Source organism: Myodes glareolus, chromosome 8, assembly GCF_982192425.1.
Source record: "Myodes glareolus chromosome 8, mMyoGla1.1, whole genome shotgun sequence".
Lineage (NCBI taxonomy): Eukaryota > Metazoa > Chordata > Mammalia > Rodentia > Cricetidae > Myodes > Myodes glareolus.
The window spans coordinates 277,096-298,740 of record NC_142033.1 but is presented as its reverse complement, the minus strand read 5'-3'; the positions used below and the strand labels follow the sequence as shown (position 1 = coordinate 298,740).

General features: G+C 38.8%; 3 pseudogenes; 2 read left to right on the top strand and 1 right to left on the bottom strand.

Moving 5' to 3' along the window:
- Window positions 1-5,246: 5,246 nt before the first annotated feature.
- Window positions 5,247-6,175, bottom strand: LOC148121070 (olfactory receptor 4C46-like; annotated as a pseudogene).
- A 10,569-nt stretch (window positions 6,176-16,744) lies between these two features.
- LOC148121069 (olfactory receptor 4C45-like) lies at window positions 16,745-19,063 on the top strand (annotated as a pseudogene).
- LOC125393177 (olfactory receptor 4C45-like) lies at window positions 17,992-19,063 on the top strand (annotated as a pseudogene).
- Window positions 19,064-21,645: the final 2,582 nt, after the last annotated feature.

The window sequence follows — 21,645 nt, the reverse complement described above, 5'->3', positions numbered from 1 at the left end:
GTCTATGCATGCCTGTATCCATCACCTTCTCTTGATTTCATGACTCTAGAAAAAACTGATGAACAGAAGACCCTGAAAAATAAAGCATATTTATTCATTATAATATGCTGCATGAAATTCATTTATTATAAGAAATGCCAATTATAGTGGTATATTATTTGGGTTTTAATAAACAAATCTTGCCTGAAGACCAGAGGCAAAGCTAAAGCCACTAGAGGTCATGTAATGGTGACACACACCTTTAATCCCAGGATTTGGGAAACAGAGGCAGATGGATCTCTGTGTGAGGCCCTGTCTTCCCTGTTCCAGAGGCCAAAGCACAGGATGCAAGAAATGTTTATGCTAACCGGCTAAGCTTCCTGCTAAGTTCTGTGCTTGCTTCTGCTCTAGCCTGGTATAATAGCCTAGGGCTCTATATCACTTTAAAATGGTAATTTCTCAACCTGCCTAGAAGAGCCCAGGCGTCAAGGTCCACCAACCCTGTCTGACACTGCCTTGCACCCTCAACCACCTGCCTGTGGAGATGTTCTCACAGGCGCCAGTTTCCCCAGCCCCCTCTGGGTGGGAGGAGTTTTTTTTAATTGTGAAAAAGGGTATATTAACCCCAGATTAAGCTGAATAAATTGGGCATTCTCTTCTTGAGGATGACTCAAACTCTCTATCTGTGTTGTGTGCATCTTGTGTTCAACCCCTAGGACAATATAGAACTCGTGGGAGGTGGGTGGTGATGCTGACCCCGTGGCGTGGAGCGACCCCCACATCTCTGTGAGTTCAAGGACATTCTGCCCTACACAAGATCAGTACAGAAACAAATCCAAGTGATGGTGGCTCACACTTTTAATAGCAGTACTACAGAGTCACATACCTTTAATCTCAGCACTAAAAGGAATACGAAATGGGAGGAGAGAGAGGCTTAGTCATATTAGCCTATGGTTGCCCAGCCTTGGTAGAATTAAGATTTCTCTAGTGGTCTGGCTACTTTGTTTTTCTGGTTTTCAAATTGAACCCCAATTTCTGTCTCTGGGTTTTTATTAATTATGCTACACTACCTCCCTCTGTCTCCGGAGTGCTGGGATTAAAAGTGTGCCCCACCACTGCCTGTGTAGAAAAGTTTCTTCTAAAACAATGATAAATATTTGAGGAGGCAGGCTGGTTTAAACATGACACAAGGTATACACGTGTCAGTACATAACATGGTACCTCAGATTTGTGTAGTTTTTTTACATATTTGTTAAAATTAAAATTTAAAAATCACAAGTTTTTTTTTTCTTTCTAGAGATAGGGTTTCTCTGTGTAACAGCCCTTGTTGTCCTGGAACAAGTTCTTGTAGACTAGGCTGGCCTCAAACTCACAGATCCTGGAACTGTAGGTGTGTGTCACCCTTACCTGACCTCTAGCAGCTTTAGTTTTGTCTCTGTTATGTCCATGTCATGGGAACCCCAAATAAGACCACCACAGAGCAAATATCTGATTCAAGCATACTGGGGTTTATTGATTACAAGTTAGCTAACTCAGACTGTAATCCAATGCACCAACACAGTGGGTGGGTGAGAACAGCCACTAGGTTTCAGGGTAGGAGGATTTTAAAGGGAAAAGCTGCAAGCAGGGCGGCACAAGCCTTGGCATTTTGGGATTGGGTAAAAGGACACAAATTTTGAATTCATTGGTTGGGGTATAGGAGACTTTTAAAACAGTGACTGTCAGCAGACAAGAACTTCAAAACAGTGATTCATCAGATACCTACAAGGACGTTTGAAACAAGCAGATGTTGTTTGGACACCATGGTGGGTCACTTTGATCAGAGCTGGCACAGTTTCTTGGGAGTGTTCATGACTTTGCTGTTCTTCATTCACTCTCCCTAGTCAGGTCCTGTCTAAAATGGAGTTCTTTCTCAAAATGGAGTTTGGTCTGCTCCTTGGCTCTGGTCTTCAGTCAAGATTTATTTATTAAAATGCGAATAATATACCACCATAGCCAATAGTGCAGTTTCAGAGTGAATGCTGGCAGGAAGAGCTGCTGTTATGGTTCAATTCAAAGACAGAAAAGAATGGCTAATGTCTCAGATGAAAGGAAGTTAGGCTAATGGGAAAATTTATTTATTGTATTGTCTTTCTGATACATTCAGACCTTTAATTGATTGAATAAGGCTTCTTTTATTGAGAAAGAAAATTTTTGTACCTTATTCATACAGATCTCTTATTCTGCAGTGATATAAACCAGAAACTGTTTTATTTATGACTTTTCTAACATTCGTCCTATATAAAGATCTTTTTCTTATAACTAGTACACATTTTATTTATTTATTATTTTTACATACCGATCCCAGTTCCCCCTTCATTCTCTCCTACTCCTCTCCCACATTTCCCTCATTTCACCCGCTCTCTGTTCCTCAGAGAGAGTAAGGCCTTCCATAGGAAAGTCTATTAAGTCTGTCTCATCAGTCCAATATTCTACTTGAGGCAGGACTAAGCTCCCCACCCATGCCTAGGCTGAGCAAGGTATCTATCCATTGAGAATGGGCTCCACGAATCAGTTCATGTGTTAGGGTGAGATCCTCATCCCACTGCCAATAGTTCCACATATTAATAAAGTCACAGCATTTTCACTCGCATTCAGGGGCCCAGTTGTCAGTTTGGAGTTAGTGAACTCCTACTAGCTCAGGTCAGCAATTTATGTGATTTCCCCATCATGGTCTTGACTCCTCTGTTCATATTATCATTTCTCCCTCTCTTTGATTGTATCCAAGAGCTCAGCCCAGTGGTTAGTTGTAGATCTCTGCATCTGCTTCCGTGTGTTTCTGAATGAGGGTTCTAGCTTCTCCAGGGTTGTTTACTGTAGGCTGGTTAATTTTTTTTCTTTATATCTGATATCTGCTTGTGAGTAAGCACATGTTATGTTCGTCTTTCTGGGTCTGGGATACCTCACTCAGGAATATTTTTTTTAGTTCTGTTCATTTTCCTGAAAATTTCAAGATGTCATTTTTTCCTGGTGAATAGTACTCCATTGTGTAAATGTACCACATTTTCTTTATCCATTCTTCAGTTGAGGGGCATCCAGGCTGTTTCAAGGTTCTGGCTATTGGGAATAATGCTGCTATGAACATAGTTGAACAAATGTCCTTGTGGTTTGAGTGTGCCTCCTTTGGGTTATGCCCCAAAGTGATATTGCTGGGTATAGAAGTAGATTGATTCCCAATTTTCTGAGAAATTGTCATACTGATTTTCGTAGTGGCTGTACAAGTTTGCACTCACATTAGCAATGGAAGTATATTCCCCTTACTCCATATCCTCTCCAGAATAAGCTCTAATCAGTGCTTTTGACCTTAACAATTCCAATTGGTGTACGATTAAATCTCAGAGTTGTTTGGATTTGCATTTCTCTGCTGGCTAAGAATGTTGAGCATTTCCCTAAGTGTCTTTTAGCCTTTGAAAGTCTTCTGCTGAGAATTATCTATTTAGATTTGAACCCCATTTTTAATTGGATTATTTGGTAGTTTGATGTCTAGTTTATTGAACTCTCTGGATATTATAGAAATCAGCTGTCAGATGTGTGATTGGTGAAGATCTCCAATTCTGTAGGTAGTTGTTTAGCTTTGTTGACCATGTCCTTTGCTTTACAGAAGCTTCTCAGTTTCAGAAGATCTCATTTATTAGTTGTTTCTCTCAGTGTCTGTGATATTGGCATTGTATTTGGAAAGAGGTTTCCTATGTTAATGCGTTCAAGGGTACTTCCCTCTTTCTCTTCTACGAGCTTCAGTTTAGTTGGATTTATGTTAAGATCTTTCATCCATTTGAACTTAAGTTTTGTGCATGGTGATAAATATGGATCAATTTACATTCTTCTACATGTCAACATCCACCATTAGTTGAATATGCTTTCTTTTTTCCATTTTATTTTAATACAATATATTATATAAATTTATTACATATATACATATATATATTTCTTGAAATATTTCAATCTATTTGTTTAGGTGGTGGTGCATAGGTGGTGGAGGTCTTGAGATCGGCATTTTGATGAAAATAAAGTGAAGGAAGAAGAACTTGAGGAAAACTGACTACAGCTGTGGGGAAGAATGTGGTCGCAACTGCATTTGGCTTCATTCTGGAGTTTTGAGAGCTTTGAAGTGTGCTACAGAGCTGATTTCCCTTGCAGACAAAGAATTAACTGTTTTTACCTCTATATTGGACATTTGGAGGCTCTGAAATCGTTATAATATTTCCCCCCATTTTGTCTCATGCATTGTCTAAAGACATGTGGGCTACGAACTGTTAGTGATCTAGACTTGTGGTACTTGGTGTATATGTGTGCTAGTCCAGCAGAACAGATTTAAGATGGATGAAACAGAATCCACCACACTCTGTATCTTCACAGCATTTGCACTTAAATCATTACAATAAGCTCATGCTTCTATTCTTGTTTCCCTCCTTCTATTGTCAAGGTGTGGTTAGAGTACATCATGGGGAACCCAGATTCAGTGGGTACATATTCATCACAGTTTCTGCCTCTGTGGCTCAAGGAATACCACAGAAAATGAGGTGGAAAGATTGTAAGAGCCAGAACCTCAAGAAGTCTGCTCTGAAACAATCTCTCATAGAAAACCTTTTGAATATTTTCCTTCTTTTTGAAATACTTTCAGATCAGCCTCATTCCTATGCTTTCTACTGATATCTGTATGTATGTGTGTTAAGTATATGTGTGTTCATATTCTGTATGTGTATAGGTACATGTGCATATATATGCATGTGTGTAAGGATACCGGGGTGAATATTAAGTGTCTTCCACCATCATTATTTCTTTCTTTTGATGCAGGATTTCTCATTGAGCCCTGAGATCACTGTTTAGCCTGACTGGATGGTCAGTGAGTGCTGAGATTCCCTGGTCTCTGCCCCATCAGTGCTGAGGTTTCAGAATCTTGCAACCTGAGCCCAGAATTTTAAAATTTTCTTTTATTTTTGAGATTAAAATATAATTACAACATTTCCCTCTTTCCTTTCATTTCTCTAAGCTCTCCCAAATATCCCTTCTTGTTCTCTTTTGAATTAATTTTCTCTATTTTTCACTGTTTACTGTTACAAACATCAATGTGTATACATGTATATTCCTAAATACATTATGACTGCAGATTTTGTAAATAAAATGCCTAACTAATTTTCTCCTTATCCAATAAATGTGCTTTCCAAAATTATAGATAGTAGCTTTTTATTTTATGATTCAATTTAATTCATGCTGTGCTCCAGGTGTGTTCATTCGTTACTTGAAAGAACTTTTTTGCTCCCCAATTTCTTAATAGGATCTTTCATCTGAGCATTTCTCAAGGTGTAGATTAAGGGATTTAGCATGGGAGTTATCATAGTATAGAACATAGCAACTGCTTTATCAATAGATAAGGTAGCTACAGGTCTCATGTACACAAATATGCAAGGCACAAAGAATAAGACAACCACTGTGATGTGTGAAATACAAGTAGAAAGGGCTTTGTGCCTTTCTTCTGCACTGTGGCTCTTTAGGGAGCGTAGAATGGCCAAGTAGGAGACCAACAGAAGGAGGAAGTTTAGCAGACAAATAAAGCCACTGTTAGCAGCAACAAAGAGCCCAAGAGTGTGAGTATCGGTGCAGACAAGGTTGAGCAAAGGATTAAGATCACACATAAAGTGATCTATGACATTAGGGCCACAGAAGGGTAATTGAAAAATGAACAGGATCTATATGGTGGCATGAAGAAAACCTCCCAACCACTACACTCCCACTAGCAGGCTACATAGTCATCGACTCATAATGGTTGCATAATGAAGGGGTTTGTAGATGGCCACATAGTGGTCATAGGCCATCACAGTTAGCAGGATGATCTCAGCACCCCCAAACAAATGCTCCCTGAAGATTTGAGTCATGCATCCGTTGAACAGGATGGTCTTCTTTTCACAGAGTGAATCTACTATCAGTTTAGGGGTGCTAACAGAGGAATAACAGGCATCAATAAAGGAAAATAGGCCAGGAAAAAGTACATGGGAGACTCTAACAATGATGTAGAAATTATGGTGACTACAATGAGCACATTTCCTGCTATAGAAGTGATGTAGATAAGAAAAAACACAGCAAATATAACTTTCTACATCTTTGGGTTCTCTGTGAGTCCCAGAAGAATAAACTCTGTCACATTGTTTTGGTTCTCCATTTTATTTCATGTGATAGCTGGTTATATCACCTGAAAAATATCAATGTAATTTTTAATCTTTTAAAAATCTCCATCTTATTAAGTTTAGTCTCAGATCTCTATTTTCTGCTTATCTGAGAATTTTTATTTATGCTCTAAGAAAGGTTCTGAATTCTTCAAGTTGCTTTTCATGTGACAACTCTCTTAGGAGATCAATATGAGGAGTTTTTATGAGTGTGCAGGGCAAAAGACAACTGATTATACGAATCCATCTATTATGACTCAGGATCTAACTTGTAGTGGATTTTATGCTAGTAGAAGCTGAACTCTAACAAAGGTATAGATGTTTATGTGTACAGGCTGTGAATGCAAAGCTAAAGCACTTTCTCTATGTCCATGTGAAACAATGAAATTTAGCAAATGTATGAATATGAGTGTAAAACAAAAGAGGACATTGAAGAAGGAGAAATATTGGATGGTAATCAGTAGAGTTGTGTGTGTGAGTTGGATGAGAAGGTCTGAGGTTGAGTACTAGAATGGAAGCCAGAGAGAGGAGTTCATACTGTATTTAGAATAGGTGACATAGATATTCCAGGGTGTAACTCCTGGGAATTTAGAGGATGCAAGTGCTGTGGTGGAAGGCATAAAGCAGGGGCAGAGTGTGAGAGAAGAGAGGAAGAGATACAGAAAAAAAAACATTTTTCCTTGATAAATGATGTAATGAATTCTGATATTTTATAGTCTAATGAAAATATGAACATTAAAAATCATGTTTATGAAATCAAATAACTTCACAATAGTACTACATACTTTCATGTGATTGAGCTTTTATGATGCTTGACACCCAGTTTCCTGTGTACATTAATGTTTCTTCATTAATGTTTATAACAAATTATGTGGTTGACATTATTTTGTCAATTTTTCAAATGAGTCAAGAATCATGAAGATTAAATGTTATTTGCCACAACAAGAAAACTTTTGCTCAAATGACTGATCAATGAGTGTATTCTGAATTTGTAGTTATTTCCCAATTTTATTCTCATTATATTCTTGAGAGATTGTATCAATAGTTATTTTTACATTATCTTAAAAATTAGAAAAAGTCTGTCACCTAATGTGAGATGCACGAGGGATCATATCCTGTCCACAACAGAAAGAATAGATTCAGAAATTATTTGCATATTCTGAAGGAGCCTTTGGCTTTAACGCAGTTTCAAAGAAGAAGATAAAAGGAAAAGTGTGTTTTGCGGTACTTAACATATCTTGTCCTTCGCTATGTAGAATTGACTTTTCTGTGTGTGATAAATACAGTTGATGTTTCTCAAAAAGTGGGCTAAAGGGAACCCTGACTGCTCTTAGGATTGTAGAGGGAGGGGGAGATAGGAGTGGGAGGGAAATGGGAGGAGGGGGAGGAGGTGGAAATTTTTAAAAATAAATAAAAAAATTAAAAAATAGAACCAATGAAATTAGCAGTTGAGTAAAAAATCAAAGAATTAATAAACAACAGTCAAATGTACATTTCAGGTTATTTTTAAATTTTAATTATTTTTCTTTAAATTCTTGATTCACATTCTATATTGTCTAAATAAGTATACTTTAATTATTTAATCTTTTAATTATGGCCCAAACAATACTATTATTTTAATACTATTTTAGAGTAAATTTCTATGGGACATAATACCCAATGCACACAATGACATTTTTCTACTCTCAAATATTAAAAAAGTTGTGGTACTGTATTTAGTGACAGAGTCTTGGAATTTTGTCTTTTTCATAGTTACACTCACCTTTACTTTACTATAATTGTGAAATGAAGGCTTTAAGATTGTCCTTCAAAATACTGAAAACCATTCAACAGTAGCAATAGGGATATTAATTTTAGAACCCCAACTTCAGATTAGAATCCTAGTTCTTCCATGTGCAATTTCTTTATCTTAGGTGCATTTCTTGGCATCTCACGCTATTATTTCCTCACCTAAAAAGTGAAAATATTAAGATACATTTATAGATTTTTATCAGAATTATTGCAAGAAATATATAGGAAAACATAACACAATCAAAACTAGAACAGTACTATAAAAAGTATTTAACCCAGCCATCCCAGCTTCCATCCAGAGGGCCTTCGGAGTGGTGAGTTGATTCGGGCCCCCGCGGGCCCAGCGAGGGGGAGCTAGGACTCTCCCCGACCCCATAGACTCCCAGGTCAGCCTGCTCTGCTGGCTCCACCCTGCTAGCTTCCCCGCCAGCCATCCCAGCTTCTATCCAGAGGGCCTTCGGAGTGGTGAATTGATTCGGGCCCACGACAGGGGCCCGGCGAGGGGGAGCTAGGACTCTCCCCGACCCCATAGACTCCCAGGTCAGCCTGCTCTGCTGGCTCCACCCTGCTAGCTTCCCCGCCAGCCATCCCAGCTTCCATCCAGAGGGCCTTCGGAGTGGTGAGTTGATTCGGGCCCATGACAGGGGCCAGGCGAGGGGGAGCTAGGACTCTCCCCGACCCCATAGACTCCCAGGTCAGCCTGCAGTGCTGTTTCCACCCTGCTAGGCTCTCCCACCTGCCATCCCAGCTTCCATCCAGGTACAAATTTCTATATTTCTCCCCTCCCACTGAGCCCATAAAATTTCCCCAGCTCAGCTGCCTTGCACACTGGGCCTGCTCTATAGGGGCATCCCGGAAAGAGGCAGTGCCTGTGGTTCAATACCCTGCTTGGGGAAAGGTAGGCATTCTATCAGTGAACTCCCTGCCCAACAAGGGAACCTGACCCGATACCAGAAGTTCCAATAGAGAGCATTTGATCGAAGAGATGGGCAGACGCCAAGGCAAGACCTCCTCCAACAATCTGAAAAACAACATGAAAATATCAGATCCCAACGACCCTACAACAGAAGGATTTGAACACTCTAACCCAGATGAAGTGGAAAAAAGTGCCATTATGAAAGCAATAGAGTCCCTTAAACAGGATATGAATAACTCCCTTAAGGAACTGGTCGAGAAGTATAACAAAAAGTTTGAAGAAATGAGTATAGAAATGGATGAGAAATATAACAAAAAGTTTGAAGAAATAAGTAAATCCGTGAGTGATACCCTGAGAAACCAAGAAAAAACAATCAAACAAGTAAAGGAAACAGTCCAAGAATTGAAAACTGAAATGGAGGCAATGAAGAAAACACAAAACGAGAACCGGCTGGATATGGAAAACCTAGGTAAACGAGCGGAGACTACAGAATCAAGCATAACCAATAGAATACAAGAGATAGAAGAACGAATCTCAGATTCTGAAGATACCATAGAGAAAATAAATGCTCTGGTCAGAGAAAACGGCAAATCCAACAAATTCTCTTCACAAAACATTCAGGAAATCTGGGACACAATAAAAAAACCAAATCTAAGAATAATAGGAGTAGAAGAAGGAGAAGAACTGCAGATCAAAGGCCCAGAAAATATATTCAACAAAATTATAGAAGAAAACTTTCCCAACCTAAAGAACGATATTCCTATGAAGGTTCAAGAAGCATACAGAACACCGAATAGATTGGATCAGAAAAAAACATCCCCGCGCCATATAATAATCAAAACACAAAACATAATTATTAAAGAAAAAATTTTAAGAGCTGCAAAGGAAAAAGGTCAAGTAACTTATAAAGGTAAACCTATCAGGCTTATACCAGATTTCTCTATGGAAACCATGAAAGCCAGAAGATCCTGGATAGAGGTACTGCAGAAACTAAGAGACCATGGATGCAAACCCAGACTACTATACCCAGCCAAGCTATTGTTCACTATCAACGGAGAAAACAAAATATTCCAGGATAAAAACAAATTTAAACAATACATAGCTACTAATCCAGCCTTACAGAGAATATTAGAAGGAAAATCACTACCGAAGGAATCCAACATTCCCAACACGATCTACAATAACTCGAACATCTAGCGACCATTCACAAGCACAAATCAAAGAAGAAAAACACATACACTCTACTACTTAAAAAAAAGAAAATGACCGGAGTCAACAACCACTGGTCATTAATATCACTTAATATCAATGGACTCAATTCACCTATAAAGAGGCACAGACTTAGAGATTGGATACGAAAACAGGATCCAACATTCTGCTGTTTACAAGAAACACACCTCAACCACAAAGACAGACACTTACTCAGAGTAAAGGGTTGGGAAAAGGTTTTCCAAGCAAATGGACCTAAGAAACAAGCGGGCGTGGCCATTCTAATATCTAACAAAATCGACTTCAAACTAAAATCAATCAGAAGAAATGGAGATGGACATTTCATACTCATAACTGGAACAATTCATCAGGAGGAAGTCTCAATCCTGAATATCTATGCTCCTAATTTAAAGGCACCCACATATGTAAAAGAAACTCTTCTAGAACTCAAGGCGGTCATCAAACCACACACACTAATAGTAGGAGACTTCAACACTCCTCTCTCACCAATGGACAGGTCAATCAGACAGAAACCAAACAGAGAATTGAGAGACCTATTGGAGGTATTGAATCAAATGGACTTAACAGACATCTATAGAACACTCCACCCAAATAGGAAAGAATATACCTTTTTCTCTGCAGCTCATGGAACCTTCTCGAAAATTGACCACATACTTGGTAACAAAGCAAACTTCCACAGATACAGAGAAATATTAGTAACTACCTGTGTCTTGTCAGATCACCATGGACTAAAATTAGAATTCAACAACAATGCTCCCTCCAGGAAGCCAACAAACTCATGGAAACTGAACAGTCAACTACTAAATCACCCCTGGGTCAAGGAAGAAATAAAGAAAGAAATTAATCTCTTCCTTGAATTTAATGAAAACAAAGACACAACATACTCAAACCTATGGGACACTATGAAAGCAGTGCTAAGAGGAAAGTTCATAGCACTAAGTGCCTATTAAAGAAAGCGGAGAAAGCACACATTGGAGACTTAACAGCACACTTGAAAGATCTAGAAAAAAAAGAAGCTGATTCACCCAGGAGGTCTAGAAGACTGGAAATAATCAAACTGAGGGCTGAAATCAACAAAATAGAAGCAGAGAAAACAATCCAAAGAATCAATGAATCAAAAAGCTGGTTCTTGGAGAAAATCAACAAGATTGACAAACCCCTATCCAAGTTAATCAAACGGCAGAGAGAGAACATGCAAATTAATAAGATCAGAAATGAAAAGGGGGACATAACCACAGACACAGAGGAAATTCAGAGAATCATTAGATCTTACTATGAAAGTTTATATGCCACAAAGTTGGAAAATGTAAAAGAAATGGACATTTTTTTAGATAAATACCATATACCAAAGTTGAACCAAGAACAGGTGAACAATCTAAATAGACCTGTTAGTCGCGAAGAGTTAGAAGCTGTTATCAAAAATCTCCCTACCAAAAAAAGCCCAGGACCAGATGGTTTCAATGCAGAATTCTACCAGAACTTCCAGGAAGAGCTAATACCTATACTCCTTAACGTATTCCACAATATAGAAACAGAAGAGTCACTGCCTAACTCCTTTTATGAAGCTACAGTTACCCTAATACCAAAACCACACAAAGACACAACCAAGAAAGAGAATTACAGGCCAATCTCACTCATGAATATCGACGCGAAAATTCTCAATAAAATACTGGCAAACCGAATCCAAGAGCACATTAGAAAAATTATCCATTATGATCAAGTCGGCTTCATTCCAGAGATGCAGGGCTGGTTCAACATACGCAAATCTATCAATGTAATCCATCATATAAATAAACTGAAAGAAAAAAACCATATGATCATCTCACTAGATGCTGAAAAAGCATTTGACAAAATTCAACACCCATTTATGATAAAGGTGTTGGAGAGATTGGGGATACAAGGATCATACCTAAATATAATAAAAGCAATATACAGCAAGCCGACAGCTAACATCAAACTGAATGGAGAGAAACTCAAAGCCTTTCCACTAAAATCAGGAACGCGACAAGGCTGTCCACTCTCTCCATACCTCTTCAATATAGTGCTTGAAGTTCTAGCAATAGCAATAAGACAACATAAGGGGATCACGGGGATTCGAATTGGAAAGGATGAAGTTAAACTTTCGTTATTTGCTGACGATATGATAGTGTACATAAGCGACCCCAAAAACTCTACCAAAGAACTCCTACAGCTGATAAACACCTTTAGTAACGTGGCAGGATACAAGATCAACTCCCAAAAATCAGTGGCCCTCCTATACACAAAGGATAAAGAAGCAGAGAGGGAAATCAGAGAAGCATCACCTTTCATGATAGCCACAAATAGCATAAAATATCTTGGGGTTACTCTAACCAAGGAAGTGAAAGACCTATTTGACAAGAACTTTAAGTCTTTGAAGAAAGAAATTGAGGAGGATACCAGAAAATGGAAAGATCTCCCCTGCTCTTGGATTGGGAGAATCAACATAGTAAAAATGGCAATTCTACCAAAAGCAATCTATAGATTCAATGCAATCCCCATCAAAATCCCATCAAACTTCTTCACAGACCTTGAGAGAACAATAATCAAGTTTATATGGCAAAACAAAAAACCCAGGATAGCCAAAACAATCTTATACAATAAAAGAACTTCTGGAGGCATTACCATCCCTGACTTCAAACTCTATTTTAGAGCTACAGTATTGAAAACAGCTTGGTATTGGCATAAGAACAGAGAAGTCGACCTATGGAATCGAATAGAAGACCCAGATATTAACCCACAAACTTATGAACACCTAATTTTCGACAAGGGAGCTAAAGGTATACAATGGAAGAAGGAAAGCATCTTTAACAAATGGTGCTGGCATAACTGGATGTCAACCTGTAAAAAAATGAAAGTAGATCCATATCTATCACCATGCACAAAAATCAAGTCCAAATGGATTAAAGACATCAACATTAATCCGTCCACTTTGAACCTGATAGAAGAGAAAGTGGGAAGTAGTCTACAAGATTTAGGCACAGAAGGCCTCTTCCTAAGTAGGACCCCAGCAGCACAGACAATAAGAGAAACAATGAATAAATGGGATCTACTGAAACTGGGAAGCTTCTGTAAAGCAAAGGACACTGTCAGTAGGACAAAAAGGCTGCCTTCTGACTGGGAGAAGATCTTCACCAACCCCTCATCAGACAGAGGTCTGATCTCCAAAATATACAAAGAACTCAAGAAACTAGGCACTAAAACTCTAATTAACCCAATTAAAAAATGGGGTACTGAACTTAACAGAGAATTCACAACAGATGAACTTCGAATGGCCAGAAGACACTTAAGGTCATGCTCAACCTCCTTAGCGATCAGGGAAATGCAAATCAAAACCACTTTGAGATACCATCTTACACCTGTCAGAATAGCTAAAGTCAAAAACACCAACGATAGCCTATGCTGGAGAGGATGTGGGGTGAGGGGAACACTCATCCATTGTTGGTGGGAATGCAAACTCTTGCAGCCACTGTGGAAATCAGTGTGGCGGTTTCTCAGGAAACTGGGAGTCAACCTCCCTCAGGACCCAGCAATACCACTCTTGGGAATATACCCTAAAGATTCCCTAACATACTACAAAAGCATTTGTTCAACTATGTTCATAGCTGCACTATTTGTAATAGCCAGAACATGGAAACAACCTAGGTGCCCCTCAATAGAAGAATGGTTAAAAAAGGTGTGGAACATATATACATTAGAGTTTTACTCGGCGGTTAAAAACAATGACATCTTGAATTTTGCATGCAAATGGATGGAAATAGAAAACGCTTTACTGAGTGAGGTAAGCCAGACCCAAAAAGAGGAACACGGTATGTATTCACTCATAAGTGGATTCTAACCATAATTAAAGGTCTTTGAGCCTATTATTCGTGATCCTAGAGAAGCTAAATAAGAAGATGAACCTGATGAAGATTATTTAGCTATCCACCAGGAGGTAGGAAATAGACAAGAGTCCCAGGTAACCTCGGGTGCATGGGGGGGTGGGAGGGTCGATGGAGGGGGAGAGGGCTAGAGAGAAGGGAGTAGGGGAGGAACAGGGAAAGCTTGGTGGCCGGGGATGGGGGGGGGAGGGAGGTAGTATGAATATGGGATCAGGGAACAATATATTTCAACTAAGGGAGCCATTTTAGGGTTTACAGGAGACTTGATTATATATGGGATCCCAGGTCCAAGGAGAAATTCCCCAGATTGCTCTCTGGACAGAGGAGAGGGTGCCTGAATCGGCCGTGGCCCATGACCATACTGATGTATATTTTGTTTATCACCATAGATCCTTTGTCTGGCGAAGGACGGCTATGCAGTCGGAGGCCCACATTGGAGCAATGGATTGAGCCCCCCGAGGTCCGGAGGGGGAGCGGAAGGAGGAGGAACATGAAAGACGAAATCAGTACTGCGAGGGATGCTATCACCCACTGATACAAGGGAACGGATCTGATGAGAATTTACCAGGGCCAGTCGGACTGGGACTGAACGAGGACGTGATCTAGCCAGATTCTCGGAATTTGGCCGGATTCTCTGACTGTGGCTGGCCCGGGGTCTTTCTGAAAAGCCATTGGCTATGACACTGGGACCTGTTTCCTCTGCATATGCTGGATTTTGGGGATCCAGTCTGTTTGGACGCTCGCCTTCCTGGACCTGGAGGGAGGGGGAGGGAGCTGGAGCTTCCCACAGGGCAGGAAACCCTGACTGCCCTGGGGGACAGAGGGGAAGGAGGGGGGGAGTGGGGGGAGTGGGAGGGTGTTGGGAGGGGGGGCGGAAATGGAAACTTTTATAATTTAATAAAATTTACTAAAAAAAAAAGAATTTAAACTTCAATTACAATGTGAGAGAAGTTTAATGCTTAAGTGTCATAGACTTAAAATGAGAGCAAAATAATATATAAATGTATTTGAAAAGCATTTAAAAATAATTATCATCATATGAGGAAAGTAAGAATCTTTTCTAGTTATCAATCCCACTATGAAACTTACCTTGTTTATCTTAGATGATTCTAATAATGTCTGGAAATATCCAAACACAATGTGATTTTCAAACTGAACTTTCATTGGAATAATTAACTTTAATGTGAAATGTACACAACAGTTAGAAACAGAATCACTTGGATAACTTGATGTGAAATCAAATGTTGAGTCTTTGTTAAATCAAATCTTCTCTTCTAAAGTCTCAAAACAATGTTACAGGAAACTCGATATTTGAATTTTAATATATTTATACAGAGAAATGATTTTCAATGCAAAACTGTTGTTTCCAAAGGGCAGAAGGCAGATAGTGTAGATGAAATAAAGTAGACAGATCACTCTTTTCTTGATGAATCCTGACCTAGAGATATTAACAGCAGAAGCTTTTTACATCTTGAACTATACTGATATTTAAAGAGGACCAACATAGGTGCAGAGGCATTGACTTGTAACTGTTGGTGTTTCACCTGGGATTAATTATATCTTTTGATGGAAAGGATTTGTCTTGGAAGCAGATATTCTGGAGAGACATCATTGGGAAAAATTGTTGAGTGGGGAATTGTATTCTCTGAATTGGAATGAAAGCTTGTGACTTTAGGAAGGCAGGATCAGAGGGAACCCTCATCCTACGATGGATGGAGATAGAGACAGAGACCCACATTGGAGCACTGGACTGAGCCCCCAATGTCCAAATGAGGAGCAGAAGGAGGGAGAACATGAAAAAGGAAATCAGCACCGCGAGGGGTGCGTTCACCCACTGATACAAGGGGATTGATCTAATGAGAGCTCACCAAGGTCAGCTGGACTGGGACTGAATGAGCATGTAATCAAACCGGAGTCTCTGCATGTGGCTGACATGGGGGCTGACTGAGAAGACATTGACAATGGCACTGGGACTTGTTATGTCTGCATGTACTGGCTTTTTGGGATCCTAGTCTGTTTGGATGCTCACCTTCCTAGACCTGGAGGGAGCGGGGAGGAACTTGCAGGAAACCCTGACTGCTCTTAGAACTGGAGAGGGAGGAGGAGAGGGAGTGGGGGGAGTAGGAGGGTAGTGGGAGGAGTGGAGAAAGTGGAAATTTTTATAAATAAATAAATAAGTAAATTTTTTTAAAAAAAGATGTTCTTTTGTCATACAGAAAGTAACTCTCCCTGTAGTTCTGTCTGTCCCTGGTTCATGTACCTCATATAGTACAGAGAAATCATACAGAAGTCTTACATCCAGTAGGGCTTTTGTTCTTTAGTGTCCCAATAAATTTCATGCACAGTGTGTTCCTAGATTTTACCATTCACATTCATGTGCAAATGTAGTTTCAAATAAGTTGAGATTCATATTTTCCCACAATATAAAAAAAACAATGAAGAAAGTCAAGTTTGAGATTATTTCTAGTTTTTTTTCCTTTTAGGTTGACACCTAATCTTCAGCTTCAGCCAACAAGCATGAGATTTTGTTTGTTTGTGGTGTTATAATAAAGTATTAGTAGTAAGCTAACCTCCTTCCCATCTTCAAAATTGCCTGCAAAGTGATATTAAGTGTAAAAGTAAATGTAGCTTTTCTATTTCAGCAGTTACAACAATGTGATAATAAAGTATTTCAGTTTAGTTTTATAATAACATTAATGGGACACTGTATCTTTTTTTCAGATGTCCATAAGGCCTCAGCCTGCACTAAACCAATGAAAGGATGAACAATGTCACAGAATTCATCCTCCTGGGCTTGACTCAAGATCCAGATCTGCAGAAACTCTTATTTATTGTATGCTTAATAATCTATTTGATCACACTGGCAGGTAACACACTCATCTCAGTCACCATCTTCATCAGCCCGGCCCTGGCTACTCCCATGTACTTTTTTCTGCCCTACTTGTCCATCATAGATGGTTTCTACTCTTCTTCCATAGCACCCAAAATGATCTATGACTTGATCTCTGAGAAGAGCAGCATATCCTTCAATGGCTGCATGACTCAGCTTTTAGATGAGCATTTTTTCACTGCAGCTTAAATCATCTTGCTGATTTCCATGGCCTCTGATCGCTATGTAGCCATCTGCAAGCCCTTGCATTACATAAACATCATGAGCCGACCTGTGTGTATATTCCTGGTGAGGGCTGCTGTAATCCTGGGATTCATTCATGGAGGAATACAGATTTTATTTATGGCCCAATTACCATTCTGTGGCCCAAATATCATCGACCACTTTATGTGTGATTTAATACCACTCCTCGAGTTGGCCTGCACTGACACTCACACTCTTGGGCCTCTGATTGCTGCCATCAGTGGGTCACTCTGTTTGCTCATTTTCTCTATGTTGGTTGCTTCCTATATAGCCGTCCTTCACTCCCTGAGGAATCACAGTTCAGAAGGTCGTCGCAAGGCCCTGCCTACCTGTGCTTCTCATGTAACTGTCGTTGTCTTATTTTTTGTACCTTGCTCATACCTGTACCTGAGGCCTATGACTTCCTTCCCCACTGACAAAGCTGTGACTGTATTTTGTACCCTGGTGACACCTATGCTGAACCCTTTAATCTATACCCTCAGAAATGAGGAGGTCAAAAAGATTATGAAGAAGCTCTGGGGTCAAATGTGCAAAGCTAGCGATGCATAAACCTGGGGATTTGTGTGTTTAAAAATAACTAGAGCTGTTTTATGGACACTTGTTCTCCTTCTTAAATGAGTAAAATGATGACAGTGAATTATATTCTATCTCTACCAAATTTTCATTGAATAGTAAGCATATCTCTGAATGGAGTTCAGTGTGACAACCTATGTAGATAATATATATGTGAAAATTATGGTGAAAAACATTTCTATCCCATTAAATGACATGGCTTCTTTGTGTTGTAAATCTTTAAGCTCTTTTCTAGTTCCTTATAAAACATATAATAAATTGTTGTGAACCATGTTCATCCCAGTGTTTAGTATGTGCTCCACTGATATACATGTATTTTGGTTCCTGTTATTCAACTTCACAATATTTCTTTGTTTTCTGTTCTCCTAGTATCTATGAGCACTATTCTACTCTCAACTCTAGTGGGATAAAACTTCATGGCTTTTGCATTTGAGTGAGAACTTCCAACATTTGGCTTTCTGTGCTTGGCTATTTCCCTTATATCACATCATCCAGTTTCACTGCTGTAATCTCGGGATTCATCCGTGGACAAATACAGATTTGATTCCTGGCTCAATTACTATTCTTTGGCCCAAATATCACTGATAACTTTATGTGTGATTTTATGTCACTTCTGGAACTGGCCTGCCCTGACACTCTCCTGGGCCACTGATTGCTGCCTATAGTGGGTCACTGTGTTTACTCACTTTTTGTATGCTTATTGCTCCTTCTGTGGTCATCCTTCATTCCTTGTTTATATTTTGAGTAATCACAATTCTGAAGGGCATTGCAAAAACCTTCTTTACCTGTGTTCATCATGTCTCTGTCGTTGTCTTATTCTTTATACTTTGCTCATATTTGTTTGCAAGGCAATGACCTCCTTTCCCATTGACAAAGTTGTGATTGTGTTTTTCACACTAGTGAAAACTCTGTTGAATCCTTTCATCTTTATTCTCATAAATGAGGAAGTCAAGAAGGTTGGTAAGAATCTCCTGGGTCAAATAAGGTCAAACATTGGTTAAAGAAGTCCAGTAATTTTCTGTATTTATATAGGAATATCTAGTGATATTTTATTTAGGTTTCTTTTCCCTAAGTAATTTAAATTGACATAGTCAATTATACTCTGCATCAGTATTAGAGTATGGATAATTTATATATTAATGCAATAGATGCAATGTAATAACACATTATATAATATGTATGATCATACAGGATGATAAGGATTTCTATGGCATTTCCTCATTTTTGGTACTTAGAATTCTGTTCTATTTTTTTTGTAATATATAAAATGAGTTATTATAAACTGTGATCACCTTAGTCTGTTTAGAATGTATTTCTCCTATTAAAACATATTTTGAAATTATTTTTAACCCAGATCTCTCTGTTCCTCCTCTTACTCACCCTTTCTAACCTGCAGTGACCTTTTCTCTACTCTCAATTTCTATGAAGTAAATGACAACTAATGTTGACCAGGATCCAGGGAAAAGGGATCCCTTATTCAACTTGGTGAAATGGTAAACTAATATAGGCACTATAGAAATAGTTTAGGGTTTGTAAAAATAAAAGATAAAAATAGAACAATATGAACTCCTGGACATTTACTCAAAGGACTCTAACCTACAACAGAGATATCTGTACATCTGTGTTAGTTGCTGTTCTATTCACTCCTAGATAAGAAATGGAATTCTCCAGTGTTTATTTGAATTTTATTCCATGATGAAAAACTGAAACTAAACAATTTTCATAGGAATGGATGAATTTAGACTGAGGTAGGTAACCCAGATCCAGAATGACAAATTTGATTTGTTCTATCTTCCATGTGGATTCTATCATTAAATTTTCATATATCTGTTAAAATTCCTTTAAGGCCCTGAAATCAAGAGAGGAATCAGATAAGCTGTGAAAAAGGAAGGGATTTGGGGAGGAGGAAACACAAAACACATATTATGTGAAAGCATGGGTGCACATACTAGGAATTGAAATGGGGAGTGGAGCAGGGATGAGGGAAAGTAGGAGTGCTGGGGAGGGATAAACAAACACTAAGATTGAGGAAAAATGATACAGAAACCTATGACTTTATGAATTAAATAAAAGGGACAAGTATATACTTGGGTCAAAGTCACTATTGTTTGATTTTTTTTGCTTAATTTTATTTTTCATTTTTGTTTCCTTTTTTAAAGATTAATCATTTTATTATTTGAGATTATAACTACACCATTTCCTCCTTTCCTTTTATCACTTCAAACCCTCCCATATAATCTCCCTTCTCTCTTTCAAATTCATGACCTTTTTTGTTATTAATTGTTGTTACATACATACATTCATATATACATACACACATACTTGTACATATATATTCTTAAATAAATACAAATTGCTCAGTCTATGTAATGATTAGTCAACAGAAAGAGTAGTAAGAACCAAAGAAAGGACAATGATGAAGGGTCACCAACATGACTGCCGAATCATGCGCCAAACAAGGGAAACCAACACTTTTGCTCTGCTGAAGGAATATAGCAATAAAAATGATTCCAAATGATATTCTGATGTAACTATAGATCTGTGCCTCTCTTACTTGTCATAAGAGAAATCTCCTCCTGCAATAGATAGAAGAGGCCAACAACTGATCAACATACAGAGAATGAGAGACCTTAGAAAACCCAGTCCTAAATGTGATGTCTTCAGGATTCAGAGAACTATGTTGCAGAGGAGGCAGGAAGATTGTTAGAGTTAGAGGGTTGGATAATATCAAAGAAGCAGTGTGTTTTCAGATATAATAGTGCATATCACATACAAACACTCAGAGACTGTGACAATACACACAGGTCTAACACAAGTACAAACCAGACAGAATCTCAGCACTCGAATGGGGAAGTTGGTACGAGCACCCATTCATCACCTAGAAGATATTTCCAATTAACAACTGCTCACGGTTATTCACCCTATATTCCAACTCTTAAAATCTTCACCTCTTCTACAATGTTTTCTGAGCCTTATAGGGGTGAAATTAATGCCTTGTTTAGTGTTTGACTAAACACATTTGTCATTCACTCTGTGTCTTGAGCAGTCATGGGTAGCTACATTCCCTGCCGTTGTAAGTGGAAGTTCTTCTGATTAAGCCTGGGAAACACTTTTGTCTATGAGTATAAATATTGGTATTTGGACAGTTTGCTTCTGTCATTTTATTTATACTTTATTTTTAAGTGTCTCACATGGGCCTACTACCTCTCAAGATTTGGACTGTTAACCAGGCTCACAGTACCAATCCTTGGTCCCCCTTCTTCCCTGAGGAGTAAGCCTGGGATTTAACCAAAGAGTAGTTGGTTATTTACACCACAGTCACTTTTAGCTATTTAAATAACATTCACTAAAGAAAAACTCGAGAGATAAATTATTCAGACTCTAATTTCAGGTTGATGATTAGCTCAGTGCTCTAGATGAATTTCTAACCAGTCTTATTCACCTTAAGAAGGATAGTAAGATGATGTGATAAGTGTTTTACATTTTGGCAACGGTTTTTTAAAATTAATTGTCCTTCCCTTGTGAAAATGGTACAGGGTGGAGTTACTGCTAGTATCAAGTTCATGTATTTATTTATGTTCTAAGAATTTAAGCCTGAAAGTGCAAGCTGCTAGGATTTCTGGGCAGAGTCCTCATCAAAGGTAGTGACTTTCCTCTCAGTCACACTCCGCAGTTGCAACTGATATCTGAGAGGAAGAAGTCTGATGCTCAAGGACCAACTATGCCACTCGGAGCTTCCCATCCATGCTCTAAGAGTCTAAGTGAGTGCTTGTAAACATTGACTGCAGGAGGGCTCTCACCCAGGGAATGCTTGCTCAGATGCTGGTACCTGAAAATCCATCTTGCTTGCTTTTTTTAATGATGACCTAGTTCCTAGTGTCCAGATTGCCAATATTGGGCAAAGCACTGGATGAAAACTAGTAA